The sequence below is a fragment of the Lagopus muta genome, chromosome 6 (genome assembly GCF_023343835.1).
Source record: "Lagopus muta isolate bLagMut1 chromosome 6, bLagMut1 primary, whole genome shotgun sequence".
NCBI lineage: Eukaryota > Metazoa > Chordata > Aves > Galliformes > Phasianidae > Lagopus > Lagopus muta.
In genome coordinates, this window is record NC_064438.1 from 34,404,692 (window position 1) to 34,414,620 (window position 9,929).

A 9,929-nucleotide genomic window follows, 5' to 3' on the forward strand; every position below is an offset into this window, starting at 1 on the left:
AGAAACACCCCCTGAAGCACACAGGCTGACTCTCAAACATGGAGCAGGAGGAGCTGGTTGCCATCATGCACATGGCAGCATGCAATCAGAGGCAAAGGATTGTTCCACCTGTATGTCTTCTATATGCAAGCAACCAGCCTGGTGTTGAGGTATGGGGGTTTGTGGTCTATCAGTCTCTCATTTCAACCTTACTTCTAGGAAAATGTGTTTCACACTGTAATTAATTACCTATGTGGTGATTTGCTGCTTGCACTTACGTCTGGCTTCCCACCCAGGGAATCTCTGTCTTCTTTCCTGCCCTGCACAGCTGCCTGGTCTGGGCCCTCTGCAGCTATATTCAGTCTGACATCTGGTTTGTGCCTGTCTTCTGAAAGGCCAGTGGCCACCCAACACCTACCTACTGCTTCCTCACCTCTGCAGTGCTCCCAATACAGTTTACATGCGTCTCTGAACCTAACACAACAAAAGACATGTAAATTTTGTCTAAAAAATTGCTGTTTTTCCTGCACTTGGCATAGGTAGTTTCTAAGCCCAAGGACAGGGTGACTGTGAAGAAATTGGTTTTTAGAATCCTAGGTAAGCCTTGATAGATAGCAAGGTGAATTGGTGATGGCTTGGGTCTGCTTAATTTTCCACCTGCACTGCAAACTGTTTACGGCCCATTAGCATTCCATCAGCTGCAGGTGTAACAAATTTACTTTAAATTCCCTCTCTGGCTGCTAATGGAATTACTCAGTAGGAATAGACCCAGGCAGCTACTTGTTGATCTTACTACCCAGTATCTATCTTTAATTTTGATGGTGAGATTCTGATGTTTCTGAGTATGTACTTTGTTTCCAGCTTGTTTTGCAGCCATCCTCAAATAGTTTCATCTCGACTATATTTCCCCAGTTTGTTTGTGATGTTGTGTGAGAGCGTCAAAAGCTTTAATAAGTCAAGAAAAATGATGTATACTTACTCTTTTCTATCTGTGATGTCTGTCTCTTTGTCAGAGAAGGAAATTACAATAGTTTGACATGACTTGTTCTTCGCAAATCCATTATTGGCTTTTACTTATCACTCTTCCACCCCCTCCTCTCCTTTTTTTTCCTTAGACGTAGTTTATTTATTTGGTCCAGTATTTTTCTGATAAAAAGGTTTTCACTCCTGAAGCTTTCTCTGATTTTTTTTTTTTCTTAGTTATATCAGTTAGCTTAATAAAATTCATTCTCTCTCCATATTAACCCTTTCTGGCTTATATTTCTATACTCTCTGAGCTACAAAACTCTGCTCGCTTCTGTTCTCCATAAATCAAAATTACACAGGTTGATCTGAAATTTTTTAGCTTATCTATCCATCTCTTCTAAATAAAAGCACAATACTGCTCTGTTCTCCTTTTTTTTTTTTTAAATTCTTTTTTTCTTTCTCGTTCTCATCATTTACTATCCATCAGCTCCAAGAGATAACTGTTAATACTCCTGCTGTTGTTTCACCTACATCTTTAAGTTCCACATAATGAAATCAGCCTGGCCAGAGAACTGAAAATGTCTTAACAACTTTAATGTCCCTTTCTCTCTTCTAGGCAGAAGTATTAACCCATGAGTTCTTGTACTACCAGTGTTAGCAAACTGGCTGCAGCGAGAAGAATTAGATGCTTTGACCTCTTTCACATCTTCTACTGACAACTCTCTGTAAGTGGCAAGCCAATTCTTTCCTGGCACTTCTTTTTATTAGTAACCTATTTATAGAAATGAATTGTTGTTGCCATGGATGTTCCTAAATGAAAAACACTCATTCAGTGCTTTTCAGATGTAGTCCCTGTCTTAGTTTTATGTCTGCTCTTCTGCGTCCTGTTTTCCACGTTTATTGTGCTCACTTCTTATGTTGAGAGTAATGGAGAAGTTTTGATACAGAGATAAGTATGTGGAGATGAGTATAACCTTGTATTTAAATACTCTGAACATTTCAGAAATACATGAAATGCACATCTGAATTGCTGCATGTTTTTATATTTATGCAAGTGGGCACAAGTTTAGTGAAACTAGAGTTACAGAAAGTGCTCCTGAGTCATGTGTGATTTTTATAATGAGTTGGTTATTTTTTTGCAGAAGAAAATGTCCAACTTTGTTATATGCTGTTATTTTGGATTGATTATGTGATTTATAGTTTCAGAGTAGCTCTAGGAACTGAGATGAGGCAGCAGCAAATTCTCTTGGCTTACAAGAAAGCTGCAAGATAAACTTTGAAGCGTCTTTTATCTTTCATATTGTTTGTATCAGCCTTCATTTTTTTCTGTCATTTTTCTCTGTCTCACATTTCCACTTTTCTTTCTTTGTCTTATGATGGTGAAAAAGTTGAAACGCCATGCACGGGCTGGAGAGGCCAGCATGCAATAGGCAAAGGTAGCAAATGGAAGGGAATTCATAGGTGCTCCCTTCTGCAGTGCCTTCTGTTTGAAATAAACGATCCATAATGAAACTTCTTGACTGAAATGTGAAAACCTGATGAATATAGCATTATCCATCTTTCTTTCCCCTCTGGTCTGCAATCTACTGAATAACTTCTGGGATGTGTTGTATGGCTTGTGTTGACATATGACGTGGGTCCCAGTGAAGAAGCTTTCTGTGTTTGCTAATTGGACTGATGCTGTTGAGGCAGACTCAGTGCTAACTGCCTGTTAGCACTGTTTAGTTCATGATGTTTTGTGCTACCTGCTTTTGCCTTGCATGCCAATAATCAGGTTCCAGGGAGCCAGATTTTGTGTACTTTTCCTTTTTTGGGAGAAATTCTTGTGATTTTAGTTATGATGATTCTGGTGGTTCTATCATGGGACATGAATGTCTAAACTCTAAAAGGCAAGAGATGGTAAATCTGTGGCATATGTAAATTTCGCATCTGGGAAAGGATGTAGTCTGTTCCTGAAGTTGAATGTGGGAATGTTAAAAGAATGATGGCCTAAAAACAGCATGACCTCTTGGCCATGTACTACTGGTGACGAAGCTGGAGGAATATCCTGGGTCTCAGTTTTCCTTCCCTAAATAAAAGCTGTGTCATTTGGCAGTGTCACTTTCTAACAGGTTGGTGTGATGACAGATTCTGCCCTTAGTGTTTCTGTCCTTTCATCTTTTATTAGTAATGCATCCAGATCTCAAGCCACTCGTATAGGACCAGGAACCTTGGCTTACCTCCTTCTGGATAGGGTGTTGTCAAGTGGATCACATTGCAATAGTGTTTTTGAGTAGTGTTGAGTAGAATTTTCTCAGAGCAAAAGATATGTAATGTTTTGTGATATGTAATATTTTGAGGTTATCTATGCAATTTTTTTTCTTATCATATTTTCTCGTAAGATTTTCCTCTTTAAGATAAGAACATCTCTTCCATCTATGTCTCTGAATCTTGATTGTGAGCAACACACAACCAACTAGCAGCAGCAGTGTTCATTAAGAACTTCACAGATAATCTAGTCTGCCATTCTTCAGACATTTTGTCTTCTTTCTTTCACAGCGACTCAGTAGACAAAATCACCATGAGTACTATGATCTGTTTAAACTAAATGGTTGTTTTGCCACACTTGAACAAGCATAAATTGTTTAGAAATTTCTAATACCTTTGTTTTTAAGTAATTCTTTCAAATAACTCACTGGAAAATTTCCACTCTGCATGTAAAATTGTACATGTCAAAATCTGCTTGTGTGTGCCCTCCAATCTTACTATGGAATCTTACTATTAATTACAAAGCTGTATAACTTAAATGGATATAAATCCAAACTTTGGTTAATCCTTTAAACTACGAATCTTTTGCTTCTCGGATTACAATAGAAATAATTTCTGAGGGGAAAAAAAAGGTGAGTCCTACTGAAGAAAAAATGAAGTACACATAAATACCAAATGAATAATAAAGTACTTGTGCTTTTCAAATAAAACTTGACACAAGTCTATTTTGAAATGTACTCTGACCAATGTATTCATGGCAGCATAAGACTTCTGCAACAAAAAAAGTACACAGATAGCATATATCCATATTTTAGATTCATGTAGTTTTGGAATTCACCCCCTTTCTATCACATAAAACTATTGCTAAAAAAAAAAAAAAAAAAAATCACTAGAGCCATTCTTGCATTTTCATATATCTGGCACTTTTGAAGAAGTACAAACATAATATAATGCTTTTTCTAATCAGTAGTGGGATGAGTGCATCTCTTTGTCAGCCTTTGTAATTGGTATTTCACTAAGTGTGCCCAAATCTTTGCACCGTCTTAAACAACCAAGACAGTCATTTCTCTAATTTAAGCAAAAGAAATTTGAGTTTTCATTCTGCTTGCTAGCTATGTGCTATACTTCTGTACTATATACACGTATAGCTATGTGAAACTATTTCTGTAACATCATTTCTACCTCTAGTTTTTTGCTTATAAGTCTTCTAAGGGTCATGTCCTTAGGCTGAGATAGCAGTCATAAAGCCAAACCTGAAGTTCCTCAATAAATTTGAATTAATTTCTGAGTCCTTGTTTTTTCTCTAGTGTGTATTTGATTAAAAACTAAGATGCTGCTACTGATGAGTTTAGAGCTTCAGTTTCAAGACAGAACATGGACATTGCCCTCTTGTGACTCTGATACATTAAGTCTTCAAGTCTGGACAGATCTTGTATTGATGATATCCCTCAAAAGAAAACTAAAAAACTAGAATTTTATTCATGCCATCCTAAATGTCACTTAATAGAAATATTTTCATGAGAATAAGAGCACAGACAAAAGGGGAGAAGTGGCAGAGTAACAGTCAAGAAGGAATACTTTTTTTCATGAAGATGAGTAATCAATTTGGTACTCTGAACTAAAATTATTTCCAGATGCAATTTCGCAAAATTCAAGGAGATTAAGCACACAAATGGATTTCAAGTACGTTGTTATTATAATGCTTGTAAAGGACAGGACACTCAGTCTTTGTGGATTTGGAACAGTCATTACAGTTTGGACTTTTCTTTACCTGTCAAAATGCTAGCTGTTTAATCTGAGCTAATCTTCTAAACATTCTCTGTAGCATCATGGGAAAAGGAAAGACAAGAAACTATTTCTTTGATGTTTTAAGGCTCTGGTTCTGCAATGAGCTCTATATTTATCTGCACCAGACCAATACTTCATCAGGTGCAGACAGCAAGAGCTGTACTGATCATGCAGGGCTTAGATAACTAATGCCGTTCGTGACTGAGGATCACTGCATTCAGTACTGTGGGCCAGAGCAGGTACAGAATCAAACCACACAAAGCTCCTTTAGGACTGGGACATGAATATGATCTATGGAGATTACTTTTCTAATATCATCTGTCTAGACAGATGAGTATGTTCTTGTTAGCTGATGAGTTGTGTTAATGGCATTGATAGGAATGTCTTCAGACAACCATTTACTTCCTCTGAGAACTGCATTTATGATGTTCCATGAAGACTGTACACAATTCAATAGATGCTGAAAAGCTTCTGAATGTTTTTCATAGTCTCAATGCTTTATTTTAAATAGCATGTCACTTACAAGCGTCCCGAAGACAGATAGCTCTCCCTGCTAGCTTGCAGTCACTCTGCAATTATATGGAACAGACTTTGAAATGATGATGGTGGCGTCTCACTGTTACACTTTGCTGCTGCTATGATCTAATGTATTTCAGCAACAAGCAATTCCCTCTATATTTGTATTCATCAGATGTTGACATTAACACATTGTCACTTCTAGCAGCTATACTCAGTTTTTTTCAAACATGAAAAGTCATTTTTAATCCAGAAAAAAGTGCCCCTATACTGCTGTAACTGTAAAGGTAGAAATTAACCTATGCAAAGGCACAGTGATGCCTTACCATTTAAAACCTTACCTGGAGTGTTAAGATATGTAAATAGATATTTATGGAGACAAGTGTCCTGGCCAAATACTGTACGCAGTATGCAATGCCTATGTTATTCTCTGCTTCTCTGTCCCCCTGCAGCTAATGTTCACATTGACATTGATTTACTTAACTGATGATGGCTTAAAATCTCCTGTTGAGGTTCTGGCCATCTTTGATCACACTGAAAAAAAAAGAACAAAAAAAAAATACGTGTAATGAATTTAACTCACAGATAGCATTAATGTTACTGAAAAAAACTCCATGATGTTCCAGTTGTCCCTAAATATGCTGCATCTCCCTGGGGAACATGTGCTTGTTTGTTTCACTGCAGTATCACTTATCCTTAAAGAAGTTCATAGATCACAGCACATTCTGTATCTCCTTTCTAATCTATGTGATATAAAGTCTGTCAGGCTGGTTATTATAATAGAACAAAGCACAGAGCTCTAGAAGACAACAACAAGAAAAGGTATTTGTTTGGTTTTCATCCCTATGGTTGTAAATCAGGTAGTCAAAGAAATATTGAAAATCCACCAGACTAGAAAGGTGAGTGAGAGAATTTTCTAGGGGTGATTTGGGTACTTTGTACACATGGAGGAACCTGAAAAGGCACGGACAGTTTGCTCTATCTATTTATTTCTCTTTATATATTGAGTTTACAAACACTGATGGTTTCATTTTGCATAGAAAGTTCTTTCCACACTTCCTTCTGGTTGAAGATTTCATTTCTTGTACATCTCTAAAAATACACAGAACGATTAAAAGAGAAATCTAGATGCTGCAATTTACCACTATGCTGGGACTTCCTCTGCATATGCTCAATGTTTTAAAACTGCATCAGCAACGAAAACCACACATGCAGCATTTATTACTGGTGTGCACTAACTCTTCAGTCACCAGGCAAAAATAACTGCTAGAGTTTTTCCCCTTTTTTAGCTTGTACTGAGCTTGTGCCTTTATGTGCTGTACGTAGCTGAACAGTCTTCAAGATCAAAGCCTCGTGACTGAGCACAATCTTGTTCCTGGCATGTTGTGCCAGGCCCTTTTCTGTGCGTGAGTGCTTTGATGCAGCAGCAGCAGTCAGGAAATATAACAAACCAAGAACAAACCGAGAGAGGAAGGAGGCAATACAATGCTTTCTCATGTCTCTAGGCTTCTGCATTAAAGATAATTTGAGCAAACCTCCCTGGACTGTTTAACTTCATCTTCGTTATCTTTGTTTTCCTTAGTTGCTATTTCTATTAGACCTGCCCGGAGACCTAATTCTCATGTTTTTTGTAAATACCAGTGGAAACATAAGGGTTTCAGGCTAACGAGAGACTATATTCATTCCTTTTCAGAGTAGAAAGGACAGCATATTCACCAATTCACCCAAATTTGCACCTGGCTGTCAGCAAATCAAAATGTTCTGCAAGATATTATGCAAAACCACTAACTTGGGAGGCTTGCGAGAGCTATGAAAATACTGTATATCCCTTCTGTGCAGCTATTCTTTGCTCTGGAGTAACTGTCCTCAGTGGCTGATGCTCAGATCTGAGACTCCTAAGGGAGCTCTCATATGGCTCTGTTCTGCCAGAAGAGGCCATGACTCAGGTCTGTAAGTAAGGATCACAGATAAGACAACTCAGAAGAAACTCTAGGAGTTGTGAAAAGAAAATCTGTTATGTGAATGGGGAAAAAAAAACAAAGCCCTTAATGAAATCTCCAGGAATTCAGTAATGCGAGGTAAGCATAAAAACAAAACAAAAAAGCCACGCCACTTTTGTAGTAAATGAGAGGTGATACAAGAAAGTACAAAGAGATTCGTTTCTATTTTATGCGCAGCTTGTGGAGGGAGCCAGACTTCTTGTTTTCTTCCTGAGAAACTGCTGTTGGTGTAGAATGGCTAACGCTCAGCTTATGGTTATGCTAAAATACCATGTTTCCACAGATGCTATCTTTTTACCTCAAAAATGGGGCAGGTCTGTGGAGGAAGTGTCCTCAGTCTCCTCTCCATAGAGAAGATGGAGACGAGCAATGGCAAAGAGAGGAAGACTTTTCACTGGAGCTAGAGGAGAGGCCCAAAGGTAAAACCCGTGAATCTATTGCTGCAGCAATAGCTGCTGAGATGGTAAAGCAATACAGGAGAATAGTCCTCCAAGCTAAGTTCCAGCTGCAACCTGGGGAGTTGTGGGGTGTATGCTGGCAGCCTTTTGTCTGCAGAAAGCTGAGCTCCAGGAAATAGCACAGGAGTTTCATAGCTCGTGCCTTTGGCCTGCCAAGGACATTTTTCTATCTAACTTCTGAAGGTAAATAGGTGCTAAAATAAAAAACAGAAGAAGAATACCTTGATAATAAGCAGATTTATGATCTTTTTGTGCTTTCAGCCTTTACCTAGAGGAAAGTCCTATTGATTTACTAGAAAATTGCATAAACTGAGATTTTAGGAATGAAAAAGGATAAGGATTAATATAGGTTTCCTGTGTTTACTTATGACAACACTCTTAGTGTTAATTATGTCACTCTTATGACAAGATATGAACAGTTAAAGTGAGTTGACCCTATGAAAATAAACACCAGATTATATTCCAAGGGGCATACACCAAAGAAAAGGCTAAGAAACTGCTACTCCCACTTTTCTTCAGTACTTGCTTCTACTGGCCTGCCCATATAGATCTGCCAGCTGGTAACCAGTGGGGCTGACAACTATTAGGGAATACTGAGAGGCTGATAGCTATTAGGGAATACTGAGATTTTCTTGCTTAATTGAAAGGATGCTTTCTTTACCTTACAATGAGTTGCTGTAAACAGCTGATTTTATACACTTTATTTAGACTCCCATCTGACTTACTGTAAATGCCTGTTATTGTTTCCTTTCTGTCTCTTCTTTATTTAGGGTGTTTTCTGCAATTGTTTAAGGTCTCTTTGCTTAATTAGTAGATTAATGAGCACATTATAAAGAGCCTATAAACGTACCACTTACATTTCTTTTTCCTTTTCATTCTGCCCCCCCTTATCCCCTATAATCTAGAAACCATTGTGCAACTGGAACAGTGGCGAGATTCTGTAGCATAGTTGCTTATTTCCATTTTGCCATCTTTGTGCTTATCAGTAAAAATACTTTTGATTTCTCCATTGCTAAACTAGCAGTAAAAGCACCTTTGAAAGACTGACCATGTTAATGGGTGTGTGGGCAATGCCAATCTTCTATTTTGCTTTTGTTATATTGGTATGACTTCTGTGTTGTCATATCAACAGGAATAAGTGTTGATAACAGGTGAGGAGAGGTTTGGTTGAATTCCACCAATGACCATAGTGTTTGTACTTTTACAGGTGTTACCTGCAGTAATTTAATTTAACACCCCCATCTGCTTTTGAGCTTCAATTATTGAATGCTATCACCTGTGTAGTAAGGCTGGAATTCACTCAAATAACATTAAGGGGATCCAAGGACCCTGCATCTATTATGCTCTCAGTTACAGCTTTTTCCCTCTTTGACATACCAGTTCAACTACTGACCCAACAGGAGGACTTAGTATTTGCATCAATATTTAGGAAAAAGAAAAAGAAAAAAAAGAAAAAGCTCAAAAAAAGCAAACAAAAACAAACAAAAAACAAAACAAACAGAACTCCATAATATGCTGCCATTAGATGATCTAAACCTGAAAGCTGCTACACGTGGTGTGTTCTCTGTAAGCACTCGTATTGTGTGATTTTTAGAGTATTATATTTTCAGTGTTAACTTTTAGTAGGTCATTAGAAAAGACTGACATCCTTCAACAGATCACATTAACTATTTCCTAAGTTTCTAATTAGTAACCGCACTAATAAATCGGTTAAAGATTCTATGATATTATACTATGAATCAGTTCATTTCAAACTTTAGGACACTTCTAGACAATGATCTGAATAACGCCCACTCTACGTGGATTATCCTTAAGAGTCTTCATCCTGTGCCATGAAAATTCAGGAGAGTTTTCCCTACTGTTTCATGGAAACAGGATGAAACATGTTATCCTGCCCACAGTTAAGTCAGCGTAAAAACTGGCAGACTCTGCCTTCATTGCTAGAATGTAAATGTCAACAATCTAACATCTGAGA

The 9,929-nt window shown here is 37.7% G+C and overlaps 1 long non-coding RNA gene across 1 annotated transcript; it reads left to right on the forward strand.

Annotated features, from left to right (window-relative positions):
- Positions 1 to 737: 737 nt before the first annotated feature.
- LOC125694891 (uncharacterized) lies at positions 738 to 7,897 on the forward strand. Its single transcript, XR_007377751.1, has 3 exons — positions 738 to 800; positions 1,562 to 1,670; positions 7,780 to 7,897. It is a non-coding gene; the product is annotated as an uncharacterized LOC125694891 (long non-coding RNA).
- Positions 7,898 to 9,929: the final 2,032 nt, after the last annotated feature.